General features: G+C 37.5%; 1 protein-coding gene across 5 annotated transcripts in view; it reads right to left on the reverse strand.

Moving 5' to 3' along the window:
- Positions 1-22,328, reverse strand: part of abcc3 (ATP-binding cassette, sub-family C (CFTR/MRP), member 3) — a 63,750-nt gene that overhangs the window by 37,168 nt on the left and 4,254 nt on the right. The window lies entirely within an intron of this gene.

Below are 22,328 nucleotides of genomic sequence, written 5' to 3' on the forward strand. Positions count from 1 at the left end.
CAAAATGGAAAATGGAAATACTGTATCTAACACATACATATAAAATGTATGGAAGGACTATAAGAATAAAAATAAATCTAAATATAAAAATGTGCAAGCAATATATAGCTCTGGATCAAAATGCCTATGGTTTTTTTTTGGATGCAAGTGTTTCAGGTAGTTGTTTCTACAGTAATTATTGGTAGCCAAAGATACAGGGATATTTTAACCACTTTTAAAAAGTAAAGATTGTACCAACTAAATCACTGCCCTTAGCTAACGTGCTCTCCCTGTGGTAATATGACTAACATAATCATTTAGCAAATCTGTATGAGCGTCACAACTGGCTCTAACACTAATCTGTTTAATGTGAGAACATAAGAGGTTAAACAAAACAGCCCTTGCAACCTTTGCATTTTTATACCTGACCAAATTAATGCTGAACACTTTAAATTCCAGTAAATTAGCAGAATAAAATGAATGCTAAATGATTTACATTAAATGATGCATTACTATAAATTAGCATTGCAAGTAGCATTGTAAAAACTGTGATGCATATTCATACCCCAGCAACGGTGCAGTTTCTTTCAACTAAAGGACACAGTATATTCACACCGAAACAGCTGTCCAGAAATCTCTTGTTCACTAGTCTGTGTACTGTAGTATTGGAACTAAATTCCAACTCATATGCGATGAGATTCATGCATATGCTAATGTATAATCTCTATTGCTTTTGTAAATATCCAGGTGAGCACAACACATCAGATATAAGCTTTACATTATGGCTTGTAGCATATGGATGCTATTAATCAGGTCTATGGCCAGCCATTGCACTAATGGCCCACTAAGGGCACTTGGCAAAGTCAAAAGATCAACCACCTTAACATCAGAAAACCTGTATAACTACTCCCACTTACTCTTGACAATGATCTAGTCATCTTACTTTTCAATGTAGGCAAATAAAAATTTCCGCACTGGGAATAGAAGAAGTCAGCACAACAATTAATGTTTGTTTTACCCCCCCCCCCCCCCCCCATTTCCTCTGGATTGAGTAATTTCCTATGCTTACTTTGTCAAAAAGACACCAAGATTACTAACATAGAGATTTGCAGATGGAATGGTGTACGCAACCATCCTGGCTGGCTAATAATGGCTTAAGATATCCTTTCTCTGACCTTTTGTACCTAAATAACAGATGTGTCTTCTCTTGTCTGTAGTACTTGATATAGTCTTGGCTTGTTACAACAAAACCAGATATGACTACATTCTCCTACACCTATTGTTTCTTGTGATAGCAGTTCAAGTGATAGTGGACACTTCTTTCATAACCTAAAATATGACCCCAGTGAAACATGTTTTTACAGGGGTCAGATTACAAACATACCATCTGATTTATGGACCCGTTTATGATTTATGGACATTTAGGTTGCTAAGCTACTAGGCTTGGGTCAAGTAAACTGTAAACGCAAAACTTGCTGTCCTCCAAAAAATATTATTGTGGAATTGCTGCAAAATGACCATCTCCACTTGTAATAATATGAACAGGTTTGATCTTATCCGGATTCCTGAAACATAGCAGCAGACTCGGATCATACCACCTGACAATTGTTTCCCAGTAAAATTCAGTCTGTGGATGGGGTGAGAAGGTGAGATCTTGCTATTTTTCTCCCATCACAATTTTAAAATGACATAACTGCCTTACAGGACATTACCACTTCTGACTGCCTACACTTCAAACTGTTAGGTTCTGTTCCTTTAATAGTTGTCCCCACCTACCATCCAATTAAAAGGATCTCTGTACTTATGTGAGCTCTCATGAGTTCGCTCTTGCTTGTTTTCTACCCCTACCCTCTAGTATTCAGTATCAAATTTCAATATCAATGCTCACCCAAAAGAATGTTCCTTTGCTGTTGATTTTATGTCTGTACAGTGCATGACTGTATAAACTGTACCTATAATTTGTTAATACACTCAAGAATAACAAGAGCCATATACTGTCCTTCATCAGCTCCACTGGCATTGGTATTCTATAACTGGGCTATAAGTTCTAGCCGTGTTTGATCACATTATGATGACGTATAATGCAGTGTGTTTTGGCTCTGTACTCCGGAACACGGACTGTGGAATAAAACAATGAATATGAGGTTAAAGTTAACGACTGTTAGACTTAATATGAGGGTATTTTATTTAATAGCATACCTCAAACTAAAAAACAAATTAATTAAAGAACAAATTCAACAGCTACAAGACTTAAGTCATTTGATCAATGATGGTAATAACAGCATGACCATGTTTGAGACAAGGCTTTGAGATGATCTCCTTAAAATGGAACAAGCTAATGAGCTAACATAAGTCATCCCAGCTTACAGCAGTGTTCTCCAAGACCTGCTGTGATTATTACAGTTTTATGGTTTTTCCCACGGCGCCGCAAGACTGCTGCCGTGGGCTATGAGCCACAAATTGTGGTCACTCACTCACTCACGGATGACCTTTGGAGGCGCATGCGCAGACGGTGCGCCATGGGTCTGGACGGTTTCATGCTTGTTAAACAGCTCACTCTTTTTTTGCTCTTCCAAGTGTAAAACACAGTGACTAGGCCTCTTTTCCCCAGGTATCATGGTGCACTGTTCATTGTGCTCAGCATAAAGCAATACCATAATTCCAAGCAGCACACAACACACCACTTGTAAGAACAATGTGTGACTGTTCATCACAAAATACAGGTATCATATTTAGGCTGAACACGTGTGTATATAAATATACACATCTTACCTCAGTGTTTTACTGACAAAATTGTCTGCAGAATCTCACTTTTTCAGTCTTTTCATATCTCCCTGTCTTTGTCGCACTCAATCTTCATATGTTGTGGGTGCAACCAAACTGAAAATACTCCTAATTAATTTGTAGCAACAGCACAGCTTTTTCTATATCAGTTACTTACCAATGGAAACAATGCCAAATGGAGGCACTGTATTTATAAACACAGTGCCTAACAGAATAAATTATCCCTCCTTCAAAAACCCAAACTGAAGTCCAAATGAATTCTACATAATGTAAAGATCTGAAATTCAGAATTTTACTACGAACTCAAATCCCACTATGTGCTGTAAAGGACTGCCAATAACCAATTAAAAGCAACCATTCAATAAAACTTTTTGTAAACTGTTTTCTTGGGGTGAAGGATGATGCAGCAACAGATCAATGCAGAAGGCACTTTGGCAAGAGATGCAAGCAATAACCACAAACACATGCTAGACAGAAGCAGATGATAAGGAAGATACTGAATCTTGGTGAGAGCATACTTCAGTATACTCCAATCCACCAAAACTGCATAAAGTATATGTAGCCAGGTTGACGTAATAGTGGATTTGTGCATTCTTGAGTTATGCTCAGTAATTTCTAACTTCCATAACAATGCAACCCCACTATACCATTGTGCAGCTGGAGACAAAAGATGACTCTACTACAGCAGCCCACACGAATAATGCACAAGATAATGCTGTTTATCTGTTTTGCTGTACATTTAATTTCACTTCTGAATTATATTCACTTCAAGGTCAGAAAGTAGCTTTAAAGTGAACAACAACTTGTTGGGTAAGATTTTGGCTTCTGGTTTATGTCCAGTGTCTGTGTATAACTTTACCATGTGACTGCAACTTCCCCCTCCAGTGCTCTGTTCAATTAGCAAGGGCAGCAAATGAAGGAAGTGATAATGTTCTAGACTGTCATCTTGTCTTGGCTGCTCTATGCCCTGCCTAAAAAAGTAGAGCTCATTACTGTCAGCACAGTTCTGCTGTATCAGCCATGTCTGTACACCAGGCTATTTGTTAGCTGGTGAGTGATCCAACTGGCCAATCAACATGTGACCAAATCATAACACATGATTCTAATCAAGAGAATCTGCAATTACTCATATTTAGTAATACAGACTATCATTTGTTTGAATGCAGAATCTCTTGTAAACAAGTTTAAATAATAAATAAATATAAAACAGCCTCTTGAGAAGGAACAATTGCATTAATAAGGAGACAATTTTTTTGTTCTTTGGTTGCCTGAGCTGACTTGTTTACATAGTGTGTACACACTGATCTAAGTACTGTATACATTTTCTTAAATAAAATATTTCTTAGCCAAAGTGATTCTATACATTGAGTTGGTGTTCTTCTTACTACAGGCCTTACTACAGTTTAATTGAGCTTACGGTATTACCCAAATAGCCGATTTAGCTCATATAACCACAAAAGAGCCAAGTTAACCTTCTAAATAGGTCTTAAAATGTACCATGACTCATTCAAAGAACATTTGTACCATAAATTAAACAAAACTACATTTATATAAGCAAAGTAATGCTTAAAACCTGCAATGCATTTACTAGATTATGCGATATTTATCAGGAGTTATTAGGCCAATGCCAGTAAGAAACATATTTTATTGACACAACAACATATTTCTATGTAGTTTTAGAAACATATTTCCCTTTTTGCAGTTTTCTAAGAAAATAACCTTAATAACTTCAGTATGAACTTTTCTGTTCTCACGTGTGCAATGTTGCTAAACACAGAAACCAAAGTTCCCGAAGGGAAGCGAATCCTTCATTTACATCTTGGGAGGACAAACCTCATTTCCAATTGGGCCGAGTTACATAAAAAATATAACAAGACAAGTACAATTAAACAAAGTAATTACAATCAACTACAGTCAGACCCATGAATAATTGTTTAAAGTGTTCCAATGAAATGAGCATCCAGTTTCAAAACTGTCTTTGAAGTCCCAGTATTTGAGTATTAACAGCATTCACCTAACAAGGACAGGTTTTTGGTGTCAAACAAGTACCTAATTTTAACATCACACCTCTGAATTTCCTTGGTAGTGAATGTGAAATGTGAAATCGTGGGAGAGATTATTAGAAAAAATATATACTCTTACAAAGGTGTCTTGTTGTGTATAAAGGACATAGAGCCAGCTATTTTGAAGGGTGGGCAGTTTTGTGGTGCTTTAAAATTCTAAAGAACATATTATTCATTCATGGCCTCACTCTGTTTTCTGACCTTCTGATTCTCTGATTCCATGAAATGCTCTTATAAACGTGGCAAGTCTCCACATATCACAAAAGTAAACACAGCTTTTCTTATCTCTCCCGTGCTAGTTTCCTTTCTTACACAGGCCCTGTATATGGTGGCAGACCTTCTCATATTGTGTAGTTTGCATGAAGTAACTGCAATATACTGCTCAGAAAGGGACAGTCCAAGCAGACTAGCCTATTGCTCCCAAAGCGGAACTTGTGCTGTTTATTATAGGCCTGTGGTCGTTAAAGAGACTGTAAAGCTGTTACTGCTGCTGTTCACTTTAGCAATGTTTTTACAACCTTCACTAAAGTATGCAGCATTTCGTTGAGTGCTGCCAAGTGAGCACATGCATGGAATTTAAGACGTTTAATAGACATGTCCAAATATTTAGCGATGTAACCCAGCTTAAAAAGCCCAAAATTGGACTAAACCATAGCCCTTGTCCTCAAAAATCATCTGAGTGACAAAGAGGCACCCGAAATGTAAACACAGTCAAAAAAGAAAATTCTCAACCAGGAACTGTCATCAAAATCCCAGCTTTTTAATGCTTTTCTATGAATATTATATTGTCTTTTTGGTAATCATTCTCTACATTTGTTATTCAAAAAAGTGAAAAAAAAAATAAAAAAAGATTTTTTGAAGAATAAAATTCAGCAGAAATGCGTGATATATTCAGATAAACGATTGCTAGATATGTATATACAATATCCAGGACAAAACCATCTGCTAAGCTAATATCTTGCCCTAATACTTCATTGTAGATTTAGACCAATATCCTTCTAATATAAAAAAACATGACACCTATCAACTCTGTGTGCAATGGGGAACCAAGAGGGGGTGGGGGTGTATTTATATATACAGAAGGGTGAGAAATTAAAAGAAAGACCTGAATAAATGAGTGGAGAAACATAACAAATGCAGATGCTTCCATATAGCTGACATCCTACCATGCCCTGCGGCATGTATAAAATGCAGAGCAGGCCCAGTTGACGTCGATTTTGGATCAGGATGGCAAGAGGAAAAGATCTAAGTAACAGGGCTTATTATTGGGGCACCGATGGCAGGAGCTTCAGGCACAAAGAGTGCTCAACTGGCTGGTGTTTTAATAGAAACAGTGACTAAAGTGACATTTGTATTTATATCTATGAGAATGACATCAGGAAATAGGGTCCAAAATCGTGCATTTGTGTGATAAGTAAGGAAAAACAGAAGAGCAACTCTTCCTCGGGTGACGGAGAATTTCAATGTAGGATGTTATCACAGTTTCAGCAAAACCAGTCCATCGACAACTACTTAGAGAGGGATATTACAGTGGGGTTGCAGTGCATTACAAAGACAAAATAAACCATAGGCACTGGTCTACAGAGATGTGGAAAAAAGTGATATGGCCCCACCCTTACTAAGACACCTTATGTTGGTTTTTCCTTTAATTTGTCACCCATCTGTACATGCACGTACACATGGCCATTTTTTCATACACTGCTACATTAAGCACAGGGTTCATACACTTTTTCACCAATGATTTTCAATGACTTTTCCATGACTTCTCCACAACCTTTAACTGAATTTCCATGACCAAAACAAATGACTTTATCACAGCGGGACGATTTAAAATAATTTATTGTAACACTAAGTAAACTTAGGTCTGTATCTGAAACATATGGTGCCTCTCTAAAACAAATAAACACCAGACAGACACACTTAGATACATTCTCTCATATTTTAATTTGAATAGTTTAACATTTTTGTCAATGTCTCAAACAGGGCTCGAAAAGTTTATGTTCAATTTATTAGCGTTATCGAAAGCTGAAAAGTTGAAGCGAACGATTACGGCATTTTTTTTTGAAACGTTAACGTAGTGTTTTGTGTAGCGACCTGGTTGAAACAGCTCATTTCTCCGATGCAGTTTACTGGCAGTTGATTTAATCAGCGGTATTAATGTGACGAGAATTGCTTTGTTGTTTGAATGCATAACACGCAATTGCTTGAAGAGTCGACACATTTTAGGCGTGACAGTTTAACTGTTACTTGTAAACCGTACTGTTGTATTGTCGTTTATCAATAAAAAATCTATTGCATATATTGTTGGTGCTCCTTACATTTTGGTGGGTGCTCCTAACTTTTTGAAGTTGGGGGCACCAGTGCTACCAAGTAAAAAAGTTAATTTCGAGCCCTGATATATTATTGAAGCTGCACTTCCCTGGCATATTGTCGGCACAGTAGGGCCTACGTTTACTAACTGGTACATTAGCAGAAGCGTGCCTGTTGGGCTTGCCTGTAAACAGACTGAGCCAGACCGAATTAACTTCTCTCACCACCAAAATACCGCGAAGGTTACGTGCCAATTTACGTTTTATTACTATACATACTATTTTTATGATTGGATTAATTAGTAATTATATTTGATGCAACTTTAGCAATATTTCCATTACTTTTCCAAAACTTTTCAAAAAATATAATTTTCCATAACTTTTCCAGGGCCTGGAAATTGCATTTTAAATTTCAATGACTTTTCCAGGTTTTTCATGACCGTACGAACCCTGTAAGCAGGACACACGCAGAAGTTAGAAATGAGATTTTAAATGATTCAGCAACAAAGATCATACCAGATCATACTACTTCCACAATCCACCAGACGGCTGTAATCACACAAGTCTGTTTATTTTGGAAGCAGAAGTAAGGTGAGAGCAAACAAAAAAAAGACTGGAGACAAGTGTTCAACCTAGCAGATGGGATCTATAGATGTTCAGCCTATGTAAATAATCATCGACATGCATTTGCACCTCTTCAGTAGGGCCTACATTGGCAGGATGCTAAATTACATTACTACTGCCATTCAAGCTCAGCCTACATTACATGATACATGAGTATTTGCCTCATGTATCATAGCTTATTCAGCAACCAAACAACTAACACAAACAAGCTATAAATAGCAGTAGTATTACACAAGGACATAAACACACATTTACATTTACACACATGCACACATACACACAGACATGTATATATGTATCCGCAATTTATTCTCAATGGTTAACATTGGTTAACAAAATAATTCCTATTCTAGCATCCTTTAACAAATAAATCATTGATCTGGATCGAACATCAGAAATATAGTGCAATATAATGCACACAATGCATCACTTGTCAGTGAAATGATGAAACTATCTGCTTCCCATTCTGAAAAAGGGAGTGCAGTCTGACTCATTTCCTTTCTGCTGTGTCATACCCCCTCCCCCGGTTATCAGCATAGAAGGAAGTATGACCACGATCGATAGCTGCTTCATTTTCAGCCTGAAGCAGGTAACAGAGGGTGGTGTGGCAGGTGGCTATTCTTTTTAGAGCACTGACAATGGGGGCATGTAGGTGTGAAAACACACCCATATGCTCTTTGACAGCCTTTGCCAGAGAGCATTTTATGAATATTTACCCTGGGGAAATTCAAACAGCAAGGGTTGTACAATTCTGTAGATGTATTGTCTAAATGGCCTTGAAATGACAGACAGAAAATGGCAGGAACAAATATTACTCAACTTAAGCAAACACTGTCATGGACCCAGTATCCTAAGGCTGATTATGATGTGTGAAGATCAAACTGTTTCAGCATATACATATTACACATACATATATATTCACACACAAACACACCCACTGAGGAGATTGCTTCAGATTCAAACCTTCTCTCAAAGAGCAGGCTGATCTTAACATTAGGGCCAAGCGGCCAAAACCAGGCTCCGTTTTTGAAGTTCACTTCCTTGTCTTGTGGAGAGACGTTGCTCACTAGCACCAGTGCGGTTGGCTACAGAATAGTTTTTTCAACCACCCATTTCAATAAAAGTAAATGGTAATAATACGGTCAAAATAAGAGAAAATGTAGTGGCAATGTCTCTTTTGTCTTTGCCTAATGTCTCCCCATATACCGATTTGTTATTGTGTTATTTGAACAAGACTAATATTTTGTAGATTGATTTTTTTTGTGTGGACAGTTTGCGTCACTGCCAAGTCACTGTATCTCATGCGCTTAGTGGACAATCAGACTTCATGTCACTACTGTGCAGTCTCTGGCTCTAATTTGTACAACATGGAGGCCCCCATGAACTGCACTTTTTACTGAGCTCAAGGAGAGTCAATGGATGTAAACTAACTTAGCTACCTAGCTCTTCTCATGATGACCATACAATTAGCTCACAACATTAAGTAGCCTAGGCTAAGTCATCAAAAATGTACATTTACATATATGTAATGTTATATACAGTACATTTACATCTGGCTAGCCAGCTATCAATATGATGTGAAACATTTTTGCTAGCTAGCCATATCAAATAATTTAAACAGTGACTGAGTGGCAGGCTGCTGTCAGCGTGCCTCCCTGTTGCCTGTGCACACTGGTTAACGTAGCACTAGACATAATGGTCTCGCATTGTTCTCATGTTCATTTAGAACTTTAGAACGATGGAATTTTTTGAACTTGGAGAAGCTAGCCTGATTTTGTAAGTTAGCATGGTGTCTCCCCATTTTAAGTCTATGGGCAATTCATCATCCAAATTCAATTTTTTTAAAAGTCTCATTCAAATTTCAATAAAGTCTACAGCCATGAAAATATAAAAAGCTCACGTCTCAAAATGATCAGTAGAATGAGGGATCTTGTGTCAGGATCTGTTCGGTTTAAACTGAGTTATGTTAGGGTTAGGGCACAAAAAAGCCTTCATTTTAAGGGGGTATCCACAACACAGTAATAGCGTAACATAGCTATACCAAAATATTGGTATTTGGTCAGCCTATGGCAATTGTAGTCCACCTCTGAAATGGCATTGAGAAACGGTGGAGATATCGAGGTTCACAAATCACGATTTTACATGGGAGAGATGATCAACACAACCATACACCATGCGTTACCTGTTTCAGCGTAACGTATGTATGTATGTACTGTAGGCATGTATCTGTGGCGGCTGCCGGGCCAAAAATTGAGGAGGCAGAAAACTTAAATATTATTATTGGTCTTGACTTGTTTTCAAATCATTTTCCTTGATTAACAATACAGTGATCAGGTCACAAAATACTCAGTATCATCAGGTATGGCAAGTTCTCCTCAATTAGATTAGGTGAGAAATAAAATTATTTTTATTTGCATCACAAAATGTTGTGCACATTTCAATCAACATTATTCTAAATTGTGCATACATGTACTGTTTGCCTTTCCATGCTCACACTCAGATAATATTTGTGGCAAAGATATGCAATGCAGATTTTGTAATTTAAACAATTTTGAGCACAGGTTTTGTTAGCCTTTATTGCAGGTTGTGCTGAAAGCCAAATGGTAGTTAACACAGTGGCATATGTTTTTCACAGATGAGGAGGTTACTTTGGATCTTTGATAGTTTCTTTTGGCCTCCACACTTTGCTCTTGCCATGACTCTGATACTAGTCAATATTTGTCTCATCGGTCCAAAAGACCTTTATCCAGCACTCTGCAGGCTCTTTTAGATTATTTTGCAAACTGTAATCTGGCAATCCTGTTTTAGCAGTTGACTAGTGGTTTGCATCTTGCGGTGTAGCCTCTATAGTTCTGTTTGTCAAGGCTTTTGCAGACGGTAGTCACTGACACATCCATGCCTGCCTCCTGAAGAGTGTTTCTTATCTGCCAAACAGTTGTTCGAGGGATTTTCTTCATTACAGTGAGAATTTTTCATTCATCAATGGTAGAGGTCTTCCTTGGCCTACCAGGCCTTTTGCAATCATTGAGCTCACCATTGCTCTCTTTCTTCTCAATTATGTTCCAAACAGTTGATTTTGGTAAATGTCTCTGACTATTTCTCAGTCTCATTATGGCTTTTTTCACTTTTACAGGAACAACTCTTGTTCTCAAATTGACAAATGCCAGTAACAGACTCCAAAGGCAATCACATCCAAAAATCATGACTAGATACTGAAAGCTTTCTTATACCTGCATTAAGGAAGCAAATGAGCACACATGACTAATCAGGAGCACCTGTGAAGCCATTTGTCCCAGACATTATGGTATCTTAAAATGGGGGGACTATTTTTTTTTTTAAAGTGCTGGAATTTGAACATGGTGATATGTATTAAAATACCCTTAAATAAAAGTTGAGAATCTACATTTTAACTGCTTCTGAATTGTTTGATTAGAAATCTAAAACTGTGGAGTACTGAGCCAAATCAAGAAAAAAATTTTTCTTCCCAAACAAAAATAATACTGTTGAATAAACAATAAACCCACACAAGTGAGTCATTCCAAAGGAACGTGAACTTTATACATACCGTAATACATATGCAACTATCCAATTTCTCCTGTCTCCTGTCCTGATTCTCTAGTACCCTCTATTTCCTGGCAAGCATACACTGCTTTGTTAGTAACAAAACAAGTTCGATCAGCATGATTACTTCAGTTTTTGATCAATGTTGGTCTTTTAACTGAAATAACACAAACAATGCCATGCTTGTTTTTAGGACAAGCACCCTGAACATTTTGCATTTTTAGCAGTTTTCTGAAAACCACTTTATTGCGGGTTCATGCACTTTCTTTTGTACAGATTTTTTGAAATTCTGACATGATTTATGCAAATAATTTCTAGTAATATGCTCTTTACCTCATATCCCCTTTTAAAATGTAATTATTGATATCTTAATATAAAATCAAATTAGAGCTTGATAGTATTGTACAGATAGCAGGGAGGAAAATTGGAAGAAACCAGTTTCAGACAATGAACCACAATTCTAATTTGTCACCGCAAACCCAATCAAAGCTAAAAAAAAAAATCATTAAAAATGTTTTAACCAAATAAGAAAGCATGGCAGTCTTTTGTCATTCAGATTAATAATCCTGGTAGATGTGGTGAGTAGCACAACTGTCTATTATTCCTTAAAATGATTTTAAATGATTATTTTCCAAATTCAATTGGTTTTGATAATACATCAACATATTTGTCTCATCCAAATCAATAAATACAAGCAGATTAATCCCTGCCTGTAAGATGCTCCAGAAAGATCAATGATGTAGTTCCTCACTGGGAACAACTTGGAATTTCAATTTTCCGGAATGAGCACGGCTACTGGGAACATTAACTACACTTGCGACTACACCAGATCGCAGCGTACAGACATAAGTGAGTGGAGTAGTGTTGCACATTTGAGGGAGCTGTGTCATTGATGGGAGGAGAGCAGAAGGAATAACATAAAGTTTGATACATTTCAGACAGAAGCCTGAGGATTTGAAACTTCTGATTTCAAGCTGGGAATGATGGCTGGGCTGAGTCTGGCACATTTTATTCCCAATATCCTGTCAAAGTTCCTTAAGTATGGGGAGATAGTCAAAGGTAATTAGCTCTGCTTGCAGTCTCTACAATGGCAGTTTTCTGATTTTGTGCAGTGAAGAGGACCTTAGATGCAGGCTATTGCAGCTGAAATAGCAAAGGAGGTTTTTCTGAGGACAGTGCTGATGGTGGGGTCTACTTTCTGAGAATCCTCGGAGGATTTGAGGAATAATGTGGTAGACTGTAGAGTGCTGGATCTTAAGCATCCATGGAGAGTCAGTCAGGCTGGAGTACAGTTTAGTCGTTATGCTGCACAGTGAGTGATATGATGCCAGAGAAAGTCATTAAGGACCATTTCAGCTACTGAGTTAGACTTCATGTATGTCTTGTAATGAGATGTCATTGTTGTCATACTATAAATTAAGATATCTAGGTCCTGCCTCAGGAAATGGTGTGTTGGATGCAGTGCCAATCAAAATTACTGGATGTTTGAAAGGCACAGTTAAACACTCACCTTTCGAGGGCTAAATTCCATAAAACACTGACTTGTATTATACTGACATATAATACAATGCCATACCTTTCATTAGGCCCCTGCAGCAAAGTGTATTTATCTCCATAGGATTTGTAAATATGCTTATTATTTCACAAACTCTAAATTGCCCTGGGAATTCTCTAATTCACAAAATAGAATACGGACTTTTTGGAAATAGTCTGTACTCTGTTTTCTATTTTGTGAATAAGAGAACTCCCAGAGCAATTGAGGGGTTGTGAAATAATGAGCATATTTACTTTCAGCACATTGTTGAGTCAGGGCAAATACAGAACCAATGCTTTATCAGAATTTTTAGAATCTTTTGTGTACACAGAGCAGGAGCAGTAATCAATCTAGTCATTCACACGTTATATTTTTAGGGCCCTTCTGTCCTCACTTGCTCTCCTGTGGAAGCTTGCCCACACTTGTAGCATTAGGGTACTTCTGCTTTTTAATGTTTTAATACTGACTCATCCAGTATGAACACTGTAGGGCTAAAGACAAAAGCTTCAGCAGAAACATATATGAGATCAGATTTGATGGATGAGAAGCGAGGCCCTCCACATACTCCTTTTTTCAAATACAGAAAAGCACAGGAGAAGAATGAGGAGAGATATCTAACAGATGGCATTACAACAATTATTGTTTCTTTAGAGTAACATTCTTTTCAGGTAATAAAAATGGCGCATAAGAAAAACATCTGGGGTACATTACAATTCTAGGTACATTTCTGCAGAACAGTGTGTGATATATGGCCAGTGCAAACAGCTTTGAATCTTCCAATTTTGTAGTACTACAGCTGGCTACTAGAAGAGTCAGAGAGGCACCTTTCTTTTTCACAGGGTTGTTGGAACAGCAAGAAGGTCGCAATTAGTTTTGTAGGGCATCAGTAGTTTCACTACATACAGTATCTTCCGATTAACCAAGCAGTGTTATAAATGTGGACAACAAAATATAAATCTAAATGATCCTGGCAGTCAATGTAAGGAGGGCCAGACCGGGGTAATAATATATGTCCTCTTGCTCATTTTAGAAGGAAGCCGTGCTGCAAATAATGAGTGCCTGGTTGTTACGTACTCTGTCCTGTTATTATTTTGCTTGTGTGTGTGTGTCTTTAAATTCTAGGTGCAGCTCACTGATGAGCTGAGTGAGGGCACCTGTGTGAAGGTGTGGGCTGAGCCTATAAAAGTGGCTCCTTGCCCTGTTCACACTCTCTCACTCCCTGATACAAGACACAGCTTCTTGTTTGTTTTTCTGTTTTCCCTGTTGTTGTCTTTTTGTAAATAAATGTCCCTATTCTTTTGCATAAAAACTGGTGTTGTGTCCCTCCTTATGTTGTGGCTTTTTGAGCTGGTCGTAACATATTGGGGGCTCGTCCAAAGCTCTTTATTGAGTTAGGTGAGTTAATCTTTGTACCCCTAGAGCTACAATTTCTATTTTGTTTCTGTTAGTTAGTAGGTTCATGCTGATGCTGCCACATGAGGTAGAGTTTTCATTTTTTTGAGCTTGCCTGGTTAAGTAAGCCTGTGGGTGTTGGTGTGACCATCACCACTTTGTTATTTTTGTGCGGTAACCCTGGGGTGGCCCCTCGCGTGCCGAGGAAAGCCGACTAACTAGTTGAGTTCTAGTTAGATAGAATTTGTTTGTATTCTTGAAAGACAGAATTTATACACACAGACACACACACACACACACAGACAGGTGACAAATTAAAGGGAAAACCCCCATAAAATGTCTTAGTAAGGTGTTGGGAGACCACAAGCAACCAGAACAACTTCGATGTTCCTAGGCATTGATTCTACAAGTCTCTGGAGCCTCTGGAAATCTACTGGAGGCATGGAACAGCATTCTTCTAAAGGATATTCCCTCATTTGGTGTTTTGATGGTGGTGGTGAAGAGCGTTATCTAGCAAGTCAGTCCAAAATCTTTCAAAGATGTTCAATTGGGTTGAGATCTGGGGACTGCGAAGGTCATAGCATATGAATCACATTATTTTCTTATTCCTCAAACCATTCAGTGACCCCTCGTGCTCTGTGGATGGGGGCATTGTCATTGTGGAAGAGACCACTTCAGGATAGAAAGGTGATCAGTTAGAATAACTTTGTATTAATTTGCAGTGACAAGTGGACAAGTGGACAAGTGGACCCAAACCATGGCAGGAAAATGGCCCCGACAGCATAACAAAGGCACCGGACCCCCTCATGGTAGGAGTCAAGCATTCAGGCCTGTACCATTCTCTTGGTGTATGCCAGACATGCACTCACCCACTTGTTGAGAATATGGTGAAGGATGACTCATCTGACCATATCACTTTTTACCACATCTCTGTAGACCAGTGCCTATGGTTTTTACACCACTGAACACTCAAATGTGCAATCCTCTTTGTAATGAGGGGTATGTGCACAACAACTCTACTATAATATCCCTCTATATGTAGTTGTCGACAGACCGTTCTTGCTGACACAGTCTGATCACGTCATGCATTGCCATTCTCAGTTACCTGAGGAAGAGTTGCTCTTCTGTTTTTCCTTGCATAGTACACTAATGCACGAGCATCACGGTCATGAAATGTGCATTTTCGAACACAATTTCCTACCCTGTTTACTGATGTCTTTCCCATAAATCTAAATGCAGATGTCACTTTATTCACTGTTCCTATTGAAACGCTGGCCAGTTGAGCAGTCTTTGTGACTGAAGCTACTGCCATCGGTGCTCTAATAATGAACCCTTTTTCCAAGTCATTTAGATCATTTCTTCTTGCCATCTTGATCCAAATCCAAGGTCAACTGGACCTGCTCGTTTTAAATTTTATCATTTTTTGGGATAATTTGACTGAAACGCAAATATATACAGAAGAGTAAATGATAAGATGCAGAGGGCATATTAAATGCAGAAGAATAGCAAAGGTTGCAACAGGCATGCATACATTTTAGGAAGCGTATTTTCAAATGACCACCTAAAATGATGTAACTCAAACATGGTAGAGGTATCAGCAATTTATTTTAGTTGAAAGGTGGATGGTAATATCCCCACACCCCAAACATAGCACCAGCAATTATGCAATATGAATTTCAAAAGGTGCTTATCCATCACAATATAGGGTTATTATAGGATAAATAATAATCACTCAGGTGGATTTACTGGGGCAGGGTGATGTACAGTATGAACAGGCAAATGGCACAAACTACAGAATATGTTCATATATACCCACAAAATCAGGTCTGGGATTTTATTTATGGGTGTCTTTGTTCTACACATATCTTAACAGTAGCATAGTTGTCTGTGACAACAAGGTCTGTCTTGTCTTCTCTGCTGTTCTCTCAGTGAGGACAGCAAAATCATGTCATAAATGCCAGACAGTCCCCAGAGCGATTTCTACCAGCTAGCAGGTGCTATAAATTGGCACCCTGGGGGCAAAATGCTCATAGACCTTCCACATCTTCATCTTCGCCTTGTGTGAAAGCTTGTTTAATTTCTTCCAGTAATGCAAATGGACATGGATGATTAGAAATCCACTCAGTAATCTACCATTTATTCTGTTCAAGCAGATTTCAGTGATGATGGCCTGCATTAAGGCTTCACTAAAATACAGCTGTAAAGGAAGATTTATTTAACCTGCACTGACAAATGTTTCCACATGTCTGGCAAACAAGCCTATTATGCCCGAGTAAGTTACTGGGTCTCTTTCAGCTCTTTCAGCTTGTCATACTGATTGCAACTGTGTATAAGTTACCTACTGTTGTTAAAGTGGAAGTTGTAAGCAGATTTATTCCATATGGAATGTAGTAGAACAATAAAAATCAATACGATCAGGACCAAAAGCCTTTCAGTTAGTAGTTTGTAAGCTCATGAAGCCAGTTATTTGAATTCTATTACATAGATTAAAAAACAAATAGCTTGCTGAAGAACTGTTATCTGTATGTCAATTGCTATTGGGTTTAAATCTTTCCAAAGGATATGAATGACTTAGAAAGAATAGTGGTAATAACATACATAAATCATAATTATTAATTTTAATATCTAACATAATATGTTTTTAAAAATGTGGGAACAAAAGCCTATGTGTGTGTCTGCATGCATGTGTGAGTGTGTGTGCGTCTGTCAGATTCAGGACAATTATTTCATTTTACTAGAGCTTTTTTCTCCCACTCCTGATACTGTTGGTGATTGTTGACAGTCAGACACAAATGGCCCCATGATATTTCAGGTTCTTAAGCTCAAACCACTAAAGACACTAAAACTATTCTAATGGTTTCTTATGTAATGAATAGTTGAACAGACCTATTTCACATACTTGCTAGGTCATAATCAAACTGCTGATCTGCAGTTTGGCTCCAATAAGAAAACACCCAGCATGCCATGAATGGTGGAAGTCACTTAAGAATTCCACTAGAGTCCACCTCTGGTCTGCCTGACTGCCTTCAGTTTCTTTTAACTTTGGGAAATACTCAATAGCCACAAATTAAGTATAAACTACGCTATAGACAGGAATCATTATCGTCATAAATCACAAAATGCCATACTCGGATAAGCGGATAAGAAACAAAAAGATCTTTGGCTTGTGATAACTTTTACAAAGTAAGAAAATACCAAGTCACGCAAGCATTTCTAATGTACAACAAAAACAAGGGGAGACAGGTTTTGTATCACTTGGTTCCCTTTTCTCAATTCCCTGCACGTTACAAACAGCCAAGATACGTGACACACACTTCCTCTGTATTTGTATGAACTTTGTACTTCATTTGGTCTACACAGCAGGATGTAAAAATATATTTTTTTAACCGAGGCTCTGATTTTACTTTAAAGATAAACTTTACAAATGCAGCTGTACAACTGTTTTCAAATAAATTATCAGAAACAGTTGGGGGAAAATGTCTGCTGTGTGACCTTTGGCCTTTTTTTTTTTTTTTTACAAAATTGAAAAACTAAATGCCTTAAATCTCTTATAATCACATATTCATGAATAATTATATCAATACTGTTTAAGTTTAACACTGGAACTGAGCATGTGCTCTTCCTGTTATGTCTGAAAAACACCGACACACAAATACACCCCCCCCCCCCCCCCAACCACCCACCCACCAACATTTAATAATAATGCTTAATTCCTACCACCCTACCAGGTATGTGCTAACTGGAATATTTACAAGACATTGTTGAAAGATGTCCAGAAAATGTAATAATTCTTTTTGTAATTTCCAGTGAGGCCACCACCAGAGTACATAGACAAAGCAGGCTGGGGCCTTTTTATGACAATAAGGGACTTCACAGTATTAAAAAAACTAACAGACCAGAGCATATTGTATGCACTATGTAACCTGGAAAAGAACTGCACTACTTTACTGCAGTGATGCAGTATAAACTCCCGCCTCTTGGTTGCAAGGCAGCCCATAAGTAACCAACTGATGGGTCTGGGGAAAATATCCTGACTGTACGAAGCTTTTACACACATTAAGTTACAAGCAATGTGCCAGCATCTTCAGATATATTAGGTGTGATGTTTAAAACCCTGCAGCAAATGACACAGCAAAAATACTATACATGCCAGGGCACATAAATGTTATGTAACAAAAAATGCATGTTATGTTTAAAAAAATTCACATTCAAACTTTGTGTGACAACACAATACTGGGCAGATTTCAATACAAAATTTAAAATAATGTTCCTTTTATCATGAACAAATAAGTATATTAATATTTCTGTGTCGTAACAACATTTATATGGAGGCCCTGCATTTATGACTTATTTTAGCTGTCTTCAAACTCTTCAATTATAAATGTTTCTTGTGAAATAAGAAATATTGGCTTAATGACAGCAGATTTTGTGTTGAAGTTTCAAGAAAAGTAATATCAATTTTAAGGCATAGGCTGCATAAAAGACAACCATAATGAATACTGCATTTATGAAAATGCCCACTCATGAGTAGATCCATCAAGGGTATTGCTAAATTGACTCACCACAAATACTTCCAAAGAACTGAACAACATTCCAAACAACATTCAGTCAGAGCTTCTGATCAGTGCGTGGTTATTTTTTTTTTTTTTTTTTTTTTTTTTTTGCAGAGTCATTCTTTGAGAGCACTTACAGAGTCAAAAAAACTAAAAGTACAAATAAATGATGATCATGCAGATTATTACTTGTCAGTATGTGACATATTTCAAGCACCACAGCATGGGCATTCATCAATTCAAAATAATTTCCCCTTCTTTACACATCACCCTGTGGCCCGCTTCCCAACAGCACATCCTAAAAGCAGCACATCCTTTAATGTTTTGCACCAACAGAACAAAATGGCCTAAATAAACACACATAAATCACAGTTTAGCACCACCTTATTCACTGATAAATTAGAACACTTATAACAGTGTATTTTCTCGGCTCTGTTCCTCTCTGTACTCCTAAGCATACTTCCCATCGCTGTCTTCTTCTGCTGCTAGGATGATCACCCTAATCCTGTTTTGGTTGCTTTGCTTATTCCCTGAATCATGATCATCTTCACCACCCATTGGGATAAAAATCATAATTTTGCCTTTCCAAATTGCTATTTTTCTTCCACGTGAGTCCTTATCTGCCTCTGAAATTCTCCCCTTCTGTTAAAACCCTCCCTCTTTTTCAACCTGGTTCATTGTATCCATGCTTTAAATATCCACTATCTTTGTTATCACCGGTTGCAAGTAGATGAGTACTTTAATTCTTTTCAGATTAAAAAAAACAATATATACAATATATATCATGCATGTACAATGTTTTTGTTACCCTTTAGCTATACATGATGTCTACAAACCAAACTGCATTTTTGAATTGTGCTTCAGACAGATTATCTGACAGCTATCTTTAAGTGATTTAAGTGAAAGTAATCTGAAAGGAGTACTGCTTCACACTTGGTCCTATAATGATTATATAAATGATGGAATCAATTCTGGCAACTCAAATAAATTTCAATTGGAGTACAAGGCACCTGGAAGATTTGTTCATGACAGCCTTGGAATTGCCATTTTAGCCTGCCTGTGGTAAACAAAAAAATTGCAAAAACATACTGCTAAGGTTAGTCTTTCACTTATTTTCATATCAATAAAATGCCTGCTCCATCCTGTAAACCAGGCAAAAATGTAGCAGCTTTCAAGGTTGACTGATTTTTTGCTCATATTAACTGTGTCACATAGTTCATAAAAACGCACCTCTAGTAAAATATGAAAATGGCAAGATTTTGAAAAAGCTGTTTGCAAAAAGTTCTTAACTATAAATCCTGGTTTGTATTCATATCTGCTAAGCACCATGAAATAAATAGAACTCCAAATCAACAAAGGTCAATGATAATACTTTCATGTGTAGAGACCACCAACAACAGAATCACCACAGCATCCAATTATCACTTTCTGGATCTAAACAATTAAATGCTCAAAAGCTATATTAAGCTTTGACAGCATTGCCCCAAGCCTTTCAGAAATCAAGCTCATAACATGCATAATATATTCCATCTAAGGTGTCAGCGAGATTGACTGACATTCTCCCACAGGAAATGTATAAGCATAGCAAAGCATGGCCTTGATTTGCCTCTCTTCCACATCTCCCCTAAGCTTAGAAGTTCAAAACATTTGAATGTAACAGTTCAAAGTTAATAAGCTCAAGACCATTTCAGAAGGACATATAATGCAGAACTGTCAAGTCATCTACTTGTGCATCCCCTCCTATACTGCAAGCTTTTAATCAATGGAGCATTAACACAGCTGAAGTTGCTTAAATCATCTTTGTTATTTAGTTATGTAGTCTAAATATATACATATTCCAGACAACTTAAAATATATAACGCTAATAAAAACTGTTACGGCTGCTTGTACAGTGCATGTTCTCTATGATATTCCAGTCAAATATAGCTTGTTCTTCAATTAAAATGTAAAGGGTAGCCTAAAGCTTTCCAGGACACTAATGGGTCCAGGTGGCCTCAAGAGGTGGGGTGTGTATGTGTATGTTTGTGTGCATGTTGGCACAGGGGGTCTTTCTCATATTTTTATCCCCACACAAATTATGTCTTGTTCCGTACCTGCACATTGCTGCACGGCTCTGATAGTTTGAATCTCTGATTAGTCTTTTTTTCAGGCATGAAGAATGTGAATGTATGTATTTGTATAATAAACTATATTAGTGTTCACACTAGCCCATGGAATGCTGCATCTTTGGAATGCAGGACGTCTCAAAATCTGCATTTTACACTAATTCACTTCTGTTCTGATAAAGTTAACTTTTTTCCATAATATCCCAACTCACAATAATAGCACAATAAGTGTTTGTCATTAATAATTTTATTATGACACTCGTAAGAGAAGTGGGATGAAATACGTTACAAATAATGTTTTGCCGTTCTAATCAAAACAGATTTTGCCACACAGGCTAATAACAGAAACCTTAGGAGCGATTTCTGCTTTATTTACTCATGCTGCACAAACTACAGTGGTGAGGGCAGAAATAAATTTTTGGGCAGGCTTGTGAAAAAGTTGGTCGGCTGACTAGGTAGGTTTTTTTCAGAATACATTTTCCACACAGCACACAACAAGTAAGCTGTAAAACTATGGAATCTCTATGCTGTCTCTCCTGCCTTATTGTATTTACAGTATGTGTAAGAATACAAAATGTTTAAGTTACCGTAAAAAGGTTGAAAACTGTTCAAATAACCTTAATTATCACAGACAGGTTTATCCTCTACACATCCAAAAATATCTATTCAAAGTAATGTCAATAACTATATAATGGCACATTTAAAGTCAGACATAAATCTGTATTGAAGAACCTCAGGATTGTATGGGTGTGGCTGACTGTTTTAGTGGGACAGAATACTTCTATTTGCCTCAAACTATGGGAGGATATATAATAGCCGCAGACAATGTAGTGTGAAGCTATGCACAGATTTACTTTTACAATCACGTAAAAGTATCAAGTTTTAGTTTTCTTTCTCAATTTTATTTTGCTTCCTTACATCCTTCTTCTGATACTGCCCATTATCAGCTGTAGCAGGTAGGCTTACTACTGTAAACTCGCTCATATTTTGGTTTAATAAGTTATATACAGTACATCATACCAGCAATACTGTCCCATTCCTTAGTGAATACAGACAATATGATATAAAGGAGCTAAAATGTGGTATAAAGGAGCCTAATCAATTAAACTGTAAAATCCACTTAGTATAGTTTTTTGCTATCATTCATTTTACTTTCCTCAATAGAGTGCTCCTGTTTATTTTTATTCTGATTTCCCACAAGGATGTCCTACTTGATGGGGTGGCACGGTGGTGCAGTGGGTAGTACTGTTGTCTCACAGGAAGAAGGTCCTGGCCTGGGCCTTTCTGTGTGGAGTTTGCACGCTCTCCCTGTGTTTGCTTGGGTTTCCTCCGGGTACTCTGGTTCCCTCCCACAGTCCAAAGACATGCAGGTAGGCCAATTGGAGGCTCTAAGTTGCCCATAGGCATGAATGTAAGAGTGAATG

The sequence above is a fragment of the Anguilla anguilla genome, chromosome 2 (assembly GCF_013347855.1).
Source record: "Anguilla anguilla isolate fAngAng1 chromosome 2, fAngAng1.pri, whole genome shotgun sequence".
Classification (NCBI taxonomy): Eukaryota; Metazoa; Chordata; class Actinopteri; order Anguilliformes; family Anguillidae; genus Anguilla; species Anguilla anguilla.